The sequence below is a fragment of the Vulpes lagopus genome, chromosome 4 (assembly GCF_018345385.1).
Source record: "Vulpes lagopus strain Blue_001 chromosome 4, ASM1834538v1, whole genome shotgun sequence".
NCBI lineage: Eukaryota > Metazoa > Chordata > Mammalia > Carnivora > Canidae > Vulpes > Vulpes lagopus.
The window spans coordinates 49,833,002-49,847,893 of NC_054827.1; the positions used below are offsets into that span (position 1 = coordinate 49,833,002).

Sequence of the window (14,892 nt, forward strand, 5' to 3'; positions counted from 1 at the left end):
TCATACCGGACTATTCCCTATTGCAATAGAATATTACTGATTGAAATCTGTCCTTACCACTTTAACCAATGTCCAGTTTTCTTTAATTTTGACATCCCTACCTCCTGGGAATTAAATCAGGGCCCTTGCTAATTGTAATAAAATACTAGGAAGGTTCTAGGGCATTTAACTCTGCTACCCGATCAGGTTTCCATATCATATTGATCAGGCCCCTGGATACACAATGCTGGCCAGGAGAACACAGCTGGGGGAAAAACATTGTAAAACAAACAGTGAGAACAGCGTGGATTTTAAAAGTCTTACTGAAAAGGATCTAGTGGAGATCACCTATAGAAAATGATCCCAGAAATGAACAAGGGGTAGTGGAAGGGGAGGTGGGCAGGGAGATGGGGTGACTGGGTGATGGGCACTGAGGGGGCACTTGGTGGGATGAGCACTGGGTGTTATACTATATGTTGGAAAATCTAACTCCAATAAAAAAAAATATATACAAGCAAGCAAGCAAGAAAATGATCCCAGGACCATAGCTAATACATAGGATGCTCTTTCTGCTTTAAAGGGTCTGTAAGATTATAGTACGATGGGGAAGAGCAAGAATAGTGGAATTCCTAAGAACTGAGAGAGGCAAACCCTATGGAAAAAGCAAACAGTTGTCAATCACGTGCATTAGAACAGTCGGAAGTGGTGCTGTCTCCATGCTGGTGAGCTTTGTAATCCTGGAAAACGCTGTGTGCCTTCTTGGTGCACTAAAAGATTAAAGTATTTCATGAGAAGCTGATACATCCAGGCATTAATTCTAATTCAGTATTTAGAGGTGCTTCGTTAATTTTACAATTGGAAAAATATTCCATGCTCATGGACTGGAAGAATTAATATTGTGAAAATGTCAACGTTACCCAGGGCAATTTACACATTTAATGCAATCCCTATCAAAATACTATGGATTTTCTTCAGAGAGTTGGAACAAATCATCTTAAGATTTGTGTGGAATCAGAAAAGACCCCGAATAGCCAGGGGAATATTAAAAAAGAAAATCATATGTGGGGGAATCACAATGCCAGATTTCAAGTTGTACTACAGAGCTGTGATCATTAAGACAGTGTGGTACTGGCACCAAAACAGACACATAGATCAATGGAACAGAATAGAGCATCCAGAAGTGGACCCTCAACTTTATGGTCAACTAATATTTGACAAAGCAGGAAAGACTATCCACTGGAAAAAAGGCAGTCTCTTCAATAATTGGTACTGGGAAAATTGGACATCCACATGCAGAATAAAGAAACTGGATCATTCTCTTACACCAGACAGCAAGATAAACTCAAAATGGATGAACGATCTAAATGTGAGACAAGAATCCATCAAAATCCTAGAGGAGAACACAGGCAACACCCTTTTTGAACTTGGCCACGGCAATTTCTTGCAAGATATATCCATGAAGGCAAGAGAAACAAAAGCCAAAATGAATTATTGGGACTTCACCAAGGTAAAAAGCTTCTGCACAGCAAAAGAAACAGTCAACAAAACTAAAAGACAACCTACAGAATGGGAGAAGATAGTTGCAAATGACCTATCAGATAAAGGATTGGTATCCAAGGTCTATAAAGAACTTATTAAACTCAATAGCAAAGAAACAAACAATCCAATCATGAAATGGGCAAAAGACATGAAGAGAAATCTCACAGAGGAAGACATAGACGTGGCCAACATGCACATGAGAAAATGCTCTGCATCACTGGCCATCAGGGAAACACAAATCAAAACCACAATGAGATACCACCTCACACCAGTGAGAATGGGGAAAATTAACAAGGCAGGAAACCACAAATGTTGGAGAGGATGTGGAGAAAAGGGAACCCTCTTACACTGTTGGTGGGAATGTGAACTGGTGCAGCCACTCTGGAAAACTGTGTGGAGGTTCCTCAAAGAGTTAAAAATAGACCTGCCCTACGACCCAGCAATTGCACTGCTGGGGATTTACCCCAAAGATTCAGATGCAGTGAATCGCCGGGACACCTGCACCCCGATGTTTATAGCAGCAATGTCCGCAATAGCCAAACTGTGGAAGGAGCCTCGGTGTCCATTGAAAGATGAATGGATAAAGAAGATGTGGTCTACGTATGCAATGGAATATTCCTCAGCCATTAGAAATGACAAATACCCCCATTTGCTTCGACGTGGATGGACCTGGAGGGTATTATGCTGAGTGAAGTAAGTCAATCGGAGGAGGACAAACATTATATGGTCTCATTCATTTGAGGAATATAAAAAATAGTGACAGGAATAAAGGGAAAGAAAAGAAAATGAGTGAAAATATCAGTGAGGGTGACAAAACATGAGGCACCTCACTCTGGGAAACGAACAAGGGGCAGTGGAAAGGGAGGTGGGGGGGTTGGGGTGACTGGGTGATGGGCACTGAGGGGGGCACTTGGAATGAGCACTAGGTGTTATGCTAAATGTTTGCAAATTGAACTCATTTAAAAAATTAAAAAACATTTTACAATTGATATTTGTACATTTTGGGAAATATAATTTGGTAAACTCAGTGCAGGTACTTAGGGGATTATTCACTGTTTACTTTGCTGAAGAGGCTAGTTGTCTGATAGCATAAGATGAAATAGTGTGTGCTGGGCCTCAGACATTACAGAATTCTCCCCGATGATGAACTCTAGGAGGTATGAAGTATGATACACAACTTTACTGTTTCCTCCTTGGAAAGAGAGAGAATCTAGAATGAAGGGAGTTTCCTGAGTTCTGAGGAAACGGGAGTCTTATCTATGGTGAGCCCCGTGACAGGCAATGGCCTATCTGGCTGGGCAGAAGGGAACCCCAGAATGTGGACGATCTCTCCCCGTGGAGAAACAGGAGAGTGAATCACTGTTTCTGTTTCTCTAGGCAGAGCAAGTAGGGAGACATTCACAGGTCCTGGATGTTGCCCCTCACCTGCACCCCTCACTCCAATCCCCATGAAGCAATTCTCAAGCATGTGTTCTTCCCAAGAAGAGAATCCAAGTTCAGAAGACCAGGCAGTGACAATGGGGTGGGAAATATGGTGGACAGATATGGGTAGCAAAGGCCCCAGCCAGGCTAACTTCTGGTCCTTGCTATGGAAAGCCTGGACTGAGAATGCCTCTTCATCTCTTTCTACCTGTATCTCTTTAAAACCTGGAAGTGAGGGTTACCTCCCACCCACTTCTAACCCTCCATTCACGATCAGTCATCCATTTCCCACACTGATATGTGATATGAGGAAACCTGGCTATGTCATGTCATTCATCTGACTCAAGGCCTGACTGTGAATCACCCTCCAGTAATTTATGGATACTCTACAGAATGTTAGAAGGAGGTTGAAGGTGAACCATCAGGTGTATTGCAGAATTGTATATCATCAGCTATAGGTGCTGTTAAGCTACATTGAACAGTTAGAGTTAAGTAGTATTTTAGCTGATTACTCTCTATAATCAGTTTTCAGGAACATTTTTGTTTGAATCATTTCAGTTTGATTTCATGCAATTTCAGTAGCTTTGAGGATTTGTGTGCACAGGCACAGGGTGCCCAGATTATACACATTCCGACCCTGTGTGACTCCCTCTAACCCCCTTCCTGTGAATCTATTTGCTTGAGGATAAAGAATCTCCTTCCTCAGCCTCGGTGTCCATCGAAAGATGAATGGATAAAGAAGATGTGGTTTATGTATACAATGGAATATTACTCAGCCATTAGAAATGACTAATACCCACCATTTGCTTCAACGTGGATGGAACTGGAGGGTATTATGCTGAGTGAAATGAGTCAATTGGAGAAGGACAAACATTATATGTTCTCATTCATTTGGGGAATATAAATAATAGTGAAAGGGAATAGAAGGGAAGGGAGAAGAAATGGGTAGGAAATGTCAGAAAGGGAGACAGAACATAAAGACTCCTAACTCTGGGAAACGAACTAGGGGTGGTGGAAGGGGAGGAGGGCAGGCAGTGGGGGTGAATGAGTGATGGGCACTGAGGGGGGCACTTGACGGGATGAGCACTGGTGTTATTCTGTATGTTGGCAAATTGAACACCAATTAAAAATAAGGTGTCCATCGAAAGATGAATGGATAAAGAAGATGTGGTTTATGTATACAATGGAATATTACTCAGCAATTAGAAACGACAAATACCCACCATTTGCTTCAACGTGGATGGAACTGGAGGGTATTATGCTGAGTGAAATAAGTCAATCGGAGAAGGACAAACAGTGTATGTTCTCATTCATTTGGGGAATATGAATAATAGTGAAAGGGAATATAAAGGAAGGGAAAAGAAATGTTGGGAAATATCAGGAAGGGAGACAGAACATAAAGACTCCTAACTCTGGGAAATGAACTAGGGGTGGTGGAAGGGGAGGAGGGCGGGTGTTGGAGGGGAATGGGTGACGGGCACTGAGGTGGACACTTGACGGGATGAGCACTGGGTGTTTTTTTTTCTGTATGTTGGTAAATTAAACACCAATAAAAGTTAATTAAAAAATAAAAAATGTATTATTAAAAAAAATCTCCTTCCTCAAACAGCAAACATAGTTACCAAAGCGAGAGTGGAATGTCTGATTAGTGGCTTCTCTGCTGGTGCTGAAATGTGCTTAATTTTCATTCCCACTCATCACTCCTTGCCTTTCTGGAAAGGGCAAATTTAGCAGAGCTCTCATTCAGTACCGTGGAGTGTAAACTGCTGTTCATGACCACCACGTCATTGGAAGATCTTTTTCATTATAACCTTAGCATTTTGTAACAACTAGTGAGCTAGTCTTTTTTAAAATTTAGAAAAAATTGTTTTAAGTTCTAGATGCTCTGGGTAGTAAGAGGCCAATTTCACAAAATGCTAAAGTAAAACATTCTCTAAATTCAAAAAGAAAGAAGAAAGAAAAAAAGAAAGAAAGAAAGAAGAAAGAAAGAAAAGAAAGAGAAAGAAAGAAAGAAAAGAAAGAAAGAAAGAAAGAAAGAAAGAAAGAAAGAGAGAAAGAAAGAAAGAAAGATAGATAGATAGATAGATAGATAGATAGATAGATAGATGTTAGAAGGGCATCTCTCCCCATACTAGGCCTCTGGCCTTGGCCTCACCATGGATCTCTCTGGACTTCAGATTCATAAAATGAGGTCATTGTTCCAGTTTTCCTAACAGAAACACCATGTGTCCATAAAAGTGCTTCATGAACTATAAAGAGCCATGTCCCTTCCAATTCCTGCTGCTAACGGTGGGATGGGGAGGGCTGGATACACATGTTCTAAAATTTTACAGGATAAGGCTGCATAGGCCTTAATTTTAAGGGTCTGACAGTTTAACAAAAGATTCAGAGACATGGAAACAAATCATCACATTTTATGTGGAAGTCCAGTTCCTCTAATTCTCCTAAAACTCTCAAAGTTCTCTAGGGGTTTGGGGAAGGAGAATTCTGAGAGTAGAATTAATGGCAAGATTCAAGATGAACTTTTCTATGGCCTTCCAGTCTTACGTTGACCAAAACCTCTGGCATCGCCTTTCCAAGCTGTCAGCCCTGAGAGGCAATGGTCTCTAAGGGAGAAGCCTCTTCATCCCCTGCATGGATGGAGTCATCCTCACCTAGTTACTGGTTCTAGTTCCAACAGATCTTTTTGGAGAGTCATCACCTCTAACTACCATATCTTTAAGCTCATCATCTACAACCTGCTTCCTCATAGATCCATTCTGTGCTCTTCTCCAGTTCTACAACAGTCTTTTCCTATGAACCACATTTCCCAGGATCTTTTGCCCACTGACTTCAATGAGGTTCAGCCAGTAGAATGCTCTTAAGGAGGCAAACCCTAAGAAGTGGGATACCAGAGGTTGGATGAAGGGAAATAGCAGATTAATCACTCCTGTGTCTCCATTCCAGGTGGTGTCTCCAGCCGTGGCTACAACTCCTTATAGCAAATCTAAGATATCATGTCCTTCCCCACGTAGTCAAGAATACTACCAAAAACATACTGTGAAAAACATGGATACTTCCGCAGACCTAAAAAGGGGCAAGGCTGACCCTCTAAAGAAGAGGAGCCTCCAGAATCCATAGCTGTGAAGGGGCAGAGCTAGAAGTCAACATCAAGACTTCCAACTCCAAACCACCTCCAGAGACCACAGCCACACCCTGCCCCTACCACAGGTCCCACTCCTGCACACCTTGGGTCCCTACAGACCCAGCTTGGGTCCTTGAAACATTCTACAGTGATCCTGACACATGCATTGTCCACTTTTGGCAAATGTCTCAGGCCACTCCAGAGATCTTAGAAAGTGCACCAGGTGCCCTCCAACTCCTCCTTCTCTTCCCATTTCTTTCTTTTTTTTTTTTCAAGATTTTATTAAAGACGATGAATGCGGAGGGGAAGCCCAGCTTTATGTTAGGTCTTGAATTCCCTTCCTAACATTTCTGTAGTGCTTATCCTACCTGGTCTTCATGTCTCCTTCATGTCTCCTATATATATATATATGTCATCCACTTACACTGAAGGCTAAGAGCAGGCAGAAAAGTAGGTTAACCATCAACTGCATTTCCCTAGGCATTTATAATGGAGCTACTGTGTGAAAATCAGAAGCTCGGCATATGAAAGGAATTCCAGATAAGTCCTGGCAACGACCCTTCGATCAGGTTATTATAGAACCCTACTTGAAAAGCTTCTTCCTCAGTGGAATTAGTCCTTTCAACTATTTTTGGCATAGGATTACTTTCAGCTGGGTTTTAACATCTATAACCTGGAAAAAAATCAACATCACACAAACACATACATTCATCCCAGAAAACTGAGATTTCTCCTGGAGCAGCCCCTCTCAAATATGGTGTTTTGTACAGGTATCCAGTAAGTTGTGAGGTGTTTCCAAAGCAACCTTTAATAAATAATTACTGAAGATAAAGAACCTCCCTTTGAAGGAGACTCATGGTTACCCCTTCCACAGGTCTGTGCCTCCATCCCAGACCTCTCTCCTGAGTGTCATTCCAGTATCTCTATCTCCACAAGGATATTGATGGGAAAGTGAAACTCAATACCACTCTGGGTAAACTCAACCCCTCTCCTACTTTACCTGTCAAATCTTATTCTCCTATCCCCCCTCCCGTTATGGGTAATGGAACCACAATCCTCCAGCCAGTTAGCCATGTCAGAAGCCAGGGAATCACCTTAAATTGTTCCCTCTCCTACTAACCCTTCTTGTCTCTTAATTGGGGCATACACAGCCCTAAGCTGGGTCACTGGCCCATAGTTTTAGTTTCTGTTGATGTTTATCTCCTTATGAGGGAACAAGATCAAAGAGGCTCCTTTCCAGAACCAAAGAGGGCCAGTGCATGTTTGTCCTTCTCTTCTAGGCTTCTATACCTACTCTCTGGCAGCTTTACTCCACTCTTTCTGCTTCCCTCTCAGCTTCACACTTCAGGCATGAGCCCAGACTTAGACAATCCCAATGCTGGTTAGTTACTCACAGAAGTAAAGCATTGAGTCTTTGCCCTCGAGTCACCCTCACAGAAGAGTGGGTGCCTACGTAACCTGTCAGGGCTTCCATCCTTATAGATCAGGGTGAGAACAGCAGTGTCCACAGTGACCATCTGCTGTGTTCTAACCAGGTGAGATGATTTCATACACCCAACAATAAAAGAAGGCTAAGCCAGAGGGATGTCATTGTGGAATTAAACAGCCTATCTCTGGAACCACCAGCTTAAGCTTCCCATAGCTAGCACCAAAGAGAGTCCTCCACACTGGTTGCACCTACATGGGATCCCCTACCATGGAATGCTTTCACCCTGTCTTTTCCACCCAAACTGTTCCTGGGAGCAATTTGAGAGGAGTTTGTGATCTGCATTCATACAACTCTGAATTGGAGCTACTGAGCTCCTAGCTCGAAGGACATTGTACTTGTACAAGGTGAGGTTTTACCTGTCACTGTGGATTTCCAGCTTGGAGGTTTCCAGGAAGGAGGGGCTTACCATTCCTACCTCCAGAAGAGACTGATCTAGGCCAGCACATAGGAAATACTCTGTAAGGTGGACACATAGATGCACCAGGCAGCCCAGGCATTGAGAGACAGAGTCCCTGTTCTTGGCCTCAGTTCCTGACCATGTTGTGACACACTCCCTCACCCTACCAGGCAGCAGCATCCAGCAGCACTGTGCAGGGAGCATCTTGCCCTTTGCAGGTGGTTATCAAAGTGCTTTATGAACTGTAGAACACCAAATACATAGAAACAGAAGGAACAGTTTAGCATGTGCCCTGTGATGGAAGTGATAGGAAGAGACTTTCATTGTTGAGGGAATGGAAAAGCTTCCTGAAATGATAAATGCACGAACATCATAGTGCTCATGCTACTTGAGTTCTGCAATGTACCTATTACTAATGCTTTCTAATTTGACTCTCAGAACTACAATGTGCATGCTTCTTTGGGAGGACCATAGTGCTGGGAGTACCATAGTACCCAGGACACTGGGTAAAGGAGCACCCATTGTGCTGCCCAGTGCTGATACTTAATGCCTTCTTTGAGCTTCTGGCTTTCTGTCAGCAAGTAGAAGAATATTAGTACCTGCTCAGAAGTGGTACCTTTCTTTTCTCTACATCTAGTAGTCTTTAGAAAAAAATCTATCAAACAACAAAGACCTAGCCTAAGAGTTCATAACTCAGGCCCAAAGCCTGTCACTAATAGATACTGTACAATACTCCATTACTGTCTGGAAATGCAACTCATGGATAAATTCACCCATCTACAAACTTTGTCCTTTTTAATAGATTAATGCCCTCAGGTTTCATATAATGGATCAACAATAGAAAGGTCATTTATAATAAAATGATCAGTGTTTCAATGTGGAAATGCTTAAGAGCAACTAGAGTAGACGATATAACAAAGAAGCCAGGTGACTGGATTTAAGAGACTAGATTTAGGAGAATATATTTTGACATTTTAAAATAAAGGCTAAATATGCATAGAGCCATAATGAATGCCAGAGCAACAGAGTCCAGCTGGAGCATGTGTATGTGATGTTTTGGCCTCTCAAATTACCACGAATGCTGTTGCTATGGATGATGGAGCTTTTCAAAGTGAGTGATTCTCAGTAAAGTTCTGAGCATAATGTTTAGTTCTCTTTACATGACAATTGTATGCTTGGAAAATTCAGTCCAGGGATCCCTGGGTGGCGCAGCAGTTTGGCGCCTGCCTTTGGCCCAGGGCGCGATCCTGGAGACCCGGGATCGAATCCCATGTAGTGCTCCCTGCATGGAGCCTGCTTCTCCCTCTGCCTGTGTCTCTGCCTCTCTCTCTCTCTCTCTTTCTCTCTCTCTCTCTGTGTGTGTGTGACTATCATGAATAAATAAATAAAATCTTTAAAAAAAAAAAAATTCAGTTGAAAAACCATGCCCCCAAATGCTTTCTTTTATATATAAAACTGAGTTGGATCCTATTAACAATAATTATAAGCTTCTGATTAACATGAATGTCCTCTTGGACATTCCAGAGTCATGAGGTATGTGGGATATACCTTGTTATTCAAGACTGAATTACAAATGTCTGGCATCTCTATTGCCCACTAAATGTCACGTACTACCACCACCATGAGTAATAACTGTAACAATTCTAAAACACCTCTATAAATCTCAAAAACACTCTTCGGGGGACAGTACTTCCCTTTTTTTAAAGATTTTATTTACTTATTCATGAGAGACACAGAGAGAAGGCAGAGACATAAGTAGAGGGTAGAAGCAGGCTCTTCCCAGGGAGCCTGATGGGGAACTCCATCCTGGGACCCTGGGATCATGCCCTGAGCCAAAGGCAGACACTCAACCACTGAGCCACCTGGGTGTCCCAGTACTTTCCTATTTAGAATCGCTGACCTACCACTAAAAACTTTGTTAATTAAAAGATAAATATTGATTGGAATAAGAAAAAAGCAGTTATCAGGTCTGATTGGTGGATAGGAGCGGCATAATATCACAGATCTCCTAAAGGATATGTCAGCAACTGTATAAGCCTCTTTTTCTGAGTATATGAGTTACTTGAATTAAGTTATGCTGCAATACCAAACAACCTCTACATCCCAGTGGCCTAACAACAAATGTTTATTTCTCCCTCGTGTTTCATATGTGGAATACATTGACAAAAGCATTCTGCTCATCTTCACAACTGAGCAACCAGGCCTGACAAAGGCTTCATCCTAACATTGAGCTCACTTACACAGCTGTGGTAAGAAGCAGGTCTGGGGAGCCCTTGGCTTCTAAATCTTCCACCTTCAAGTGACAAATGTCATTTCTTACCAAGGAAATCACCATGGTCATACAACTGCACCTAGAGAGTGGAGAAGGGAAATCCAACATACACCTAGGAGAGCCAGAAACAGAGATATTCTGTTAGTGGTTCCCCAGACTACCATACTGGGCTTTGGAATCAGAAAAGCCTGAATTCAAACTCAGTCTGCACTTACTAACTGCAATATGTGCCATTACTTAGCCCTTCTGGACTTCAGTTTCTTTTCTTTTTTTTAAAATACTATTTATTTATTCATAGAGACACACTAGAGAGAGAGAGGCAGAGACACAAGCAGGCACCACGCAGGGAGCCCGATGCGGGACTCCATCCCAGGTCTCCAGGATCACGCCCTGGGCTGCAGGTGGCGCTAAACCGCTGCGCCACCGGGGCTGCCCTGAACTTCAGTTTCTTTATCAGTAATAGTAAAAATAATCATAGCACCTGCTACTTATTGATCATTTACTTTGTGCCAGACAGGGCACAAAATGTTTTACATTTCACTGGACTGACAGAAGAGCAAATGCTATTCTGAGAGAAATATCTTCCTTATGGTAATGGTGTAAGACCAAATGAAGTAGTGTCTGCAAATTGTATTTGGTGCTTTAAAAACCGTATTTGATTCCAGCTCTGTGAAAGGCATGGCAGGAAGAAGCAGCAGAGTAGTAGGAGGCTAAGGAAAAAGAAGTGGGAGACATAGATATTAACCTTCAAGAAGATTATAGATGGTTGGAAAGACATGAATGTGTGACCCAGAAAACTAAGAGACACTTCCCCTGCAGTGGGAAAGTAAAATCCTTTAAGGAATTCTTAACAGGTTTTGAGGAAGCAGAGAAGAAAGAGGAGAGAATACCAAGCTGGGGGAAAGTAAGCCAGAGTATGGAAACATACTCCAGGGTCATTTCCTGGTGAGGGCATTGAGAAAAGTTCCCACAGTATTTCCCACTAGTATTTCATTTTGTATTCTGATATCTAGGGATGCACCATTAGTCGTTCCCTGATGGATCTGAGTTTTCCACATAGTCGTAATCAGCTCCAGCTGGCACCAACATCAGCACTTGTCCGATCTAATCTCTAATTCCTAGGATGAAGAATCTGAGGCTCAGAGAAGATGAAAACTTGGCTAAAGTTGACTGAGAGCTGATGTGGGTCTCCTAATTTTGTCGAGTGCCTGTTGCCTCCACCACCAACTGCCCTCAACATCAGGAGAACCACAGAAAGCTAGCTCTACCTGTTGCTGTCCTACCTCCCCAGTTCTTAGAGGAATATCCAAGGGCTTGCTCTTGAAAATAAACAGGGTGTGAGAGAATGTATTAGTATCTTCAGAGATTCACTGACACTCTGTTAGGATAGAATATACTTCCTTGTCTCACTGACAATAGACATGATCATATGATTTGCTCTAAATACTAAAATGTGAGCAGAAATGTGTATTCTATGTTTCGGCAGAAGCTAGGGTATAGTTGGTGTATGGTTCTCTCTATCTCTCTTCATTTTTTTTAATTGTGGTACAATGCATATAAGGTAAAAAGTTACTATCTTAAATTTTTTTAAAAGATTTTATTTATTTATTCATGAGAGACAAAGAGAGAGAGAGAGAGAGGCAGAGATACAGGCAGAGGGAGAAGCAGGCCCCATGCAGGGAGCCCAATGTGGGGCTTGATACTGGGACTCCAGGATTATGTCCTGAGCCAAAGGCAGACGCTCAATAGCTGAGCCACCCAGGTGTACCTATATTAAACATTTTTAATTGCACAGTTCAGTGGTGTTAATATCCATGTTCTTTTTTCCCTCCACCATGACAACCAGCAATTCTTTAGAAAGCATCTTCTCCATCAGCTTGAGTCCCAGGTTAATGTGACTTAGAGTAGACACGCAGCTGACCTAGATGGTATGAGCCAGAAATAAATCTTTAATTTTGTAGCTTCTGACACCTTGGAGTCACTTAGTATAGCAGCAGTACTTAGCCTCTTAGTACTTAGCAGTACTCAGCCTGGCTGATACCAGGATAACACATGGCTGTCATCTCTAACTTGCTGTCCAACCTGCTGGCTAAAGACCATGAAGTTTCCATGCAATAGCATCTGACTTACAACTAAGTAGAAGAAAGTGTTTCTAGCTTCTAAAATCTCAAGGTGAAGGATGCAGACCAAGAATAAAAACATCTGAAAGCAAGGGCAAATGTATACAACTGAACATGTGCTTTCATTGGCACAGGGCATGCTCAAATAGCCTGATCTTCTGACTTCTTGAGAACGGATTTTCCTCAGATGTGAGTCTTTGAAACAGGGTGTCACAGCCAACTTTCTCATTCTAAAGAAAAGGATAGAAATGAAGAGAAGCCAGGGCAGTGGGAAAAATAAGTTCTTCAGTCACTGACTATCACTTCAGGCAGGGAATTTTTATTACTGTCTACCCCTAAAAACATGTAGGAAGACAGACCAAAGAGATGTGATGGTGTCAAGTTGTCCACCCTCAGCCTGGGGCCACCCAATGCTTGCACAGTCCCTGGTAGCCTGCCACCCAAGAGTACAGGTTCTTTGAGTGACCAAGCCCTCTGCCCTTAATTGACAAGAGACAGATGGTGTTTGTACTTCTTTCAAGGATAGACTATGTCATGCATAGGCGGAGGAGGAAATAAAAGCTTCATAAACACACTCAAGCCCTCTTTATGGTATTCACTTATATACCTGGCAGATGTCCAACTCATCAAAATCCCACTCTTTCCTGAACATGTCAAATGACCAAAGTTAGGTCGAAGTTTGAGAAGGCAGAGAAGGGTCTGGAGGTGATAGAATTAGGTTAAGCACAGGCAGTGTTCATGGTGGGACCCACCCTAGAGAAAGACAACCAATTACACATTTCCCCCTCAATTTCTGGCCCTTGATGTACTCACCAATATCTATCATATCCCTTCTAAGAACCTGGGCCTAAGGGAAGTATAAAAGCTTACAGTTTTTTCACCTGGACTCTGGAGCCAGAGTGCCTAGACTCAAAGCACCTAGAACAATGCCAGCATGACTAGATTTGAATAAAGTTTAGCTATAGCTGCTGCTATAATGCTCTCACTCATCACTTTTCATAGAGCTCGTAATTCAAGAGCACAGATATGCAGCATTTTTCTGAACCTGAGGCTTGGAAGATAAGTGAGATTCAGGTAAGTTCACAGGCCCTTGGCCTGTGAAAATCCCACTCCCTGAGGCCTAGAGGGAAAATGAAGAGGCAGTTGTCATGTGGAGAAACCACCAATACCAAGAATGAGGATCCCAACCCTGAATCCCAGCTTTTTGGTTATTTCAAGAGGTGGGAATGGAACTCCTCAAAAGCCAGTCTGGAGAGCCAAGAGTAAGGTGTCATCCTGAGGCCCACCACTGTTCATCTGAGAAGTGGGCAAGTCAGAGTAAGGATGTACTGGCAAGTGGCCTAATAACAAGAAGTAGGGCAGCAGGGCCTGATGTGCAGGGCATTGTGCACAACATTGTGATGCTCACACAATCTTGCCAGTAAACCAGGGGAGATAAAGGTTATGTGCAGGTCTGGGTGGGAATTTTGGCCCAGCATAGGGATGCTTACCTGAGACCACTGCTCGGTGAGAATCAAGACTCTATATCCAGCTGCCATGGGAGCATGAAAGGAAATGACTATAAGAGAGAAAATGTCACCCTAACTACTTCTTACTACCAGCTTAAAGCACTCTCCCCCACTCACTAATTCACAGGACCAGAAGGTATTTTCTAACCCCATATGAACATGTAATGGGCAGAACATATAAGGGTGAATGAAAAAGAGTTAAGATGAAGATATGGAAGTTTTCCAGTTAACAAAATAAGCCTAGAAGTCAAAAAATAAAAGTTTCATGTGAGGGCTATGAATGAAAGTTTGGACAGGGTGGTGTGTGTGTGAAGGTGTGCAGCAGGGAGGCATCTTGGGTTCAAATTATGAAGGTAACTGTCTTGGTTTCTTAGGGCTACCATAACACAGTGCCACCAACTAGGTAGCTTAAACAACAAAAATGTGTACTCTCACAGTTGTGGCATCTAAAAGTCGGAAATCATGGAGCTGGCAGGGTTGGCTCCTTCAGGAGGCTGTGGAAAAGATACTGTCCCATGCCTTTCTCCTGGCTTCTGGTGGCTGCAGCAATCTTTGTCACCCCTTGGCTTATAGACACATCACTCTGATCTCTGCCTCCATCTTCACATGGAGTTCCCTTGTGTGTCTCCCTCCTCTTTTTATAGGGATAGGGACACTAGCCATATTAGGTTGGGGCCCACATTATTTCAGTATGACCTCATTTAACTGATAACATCAGCAATGACCCTACTTCCAAATAAGATCATATTCTCAGGTATCCAGGGCTTAGGACTTCAATATATCTCTTTTGGAGGTGCAAATCAAAGTCATAACAGGAATAGAAGCCCTTGGATTCCCCCCTCTCAGTGCCTCATTCCTTCTACCTGGGTCCCTCTAACTTTGTCCTTTCATGTGTCCATCCAAATGGCTAGCACTGCTCTCCTCAGGGACACTCTTTACTGTATGAAAGGGGTCCATCTGAGAGTGGAAATTGGGACAGCCACTATGGAAAACAGTAGGAAAAAAAAAAGGAAAACAGTAGGAAGGGTCCTCAAGAAACTAT

General features: G+C 42.6%; 1 pseudogene; it reads right to left on the reverse strand.

The window, feature by feature from the left end:
* The window catches only part of LOC121488729, a 33,070-nt pseudogene extending 19,190 nt beyond the window's left edge, over window positions 1-13,880 (reverse strand).
* Window positions 13,881-14,892: the final 1,012 nt, after the last annotated feature.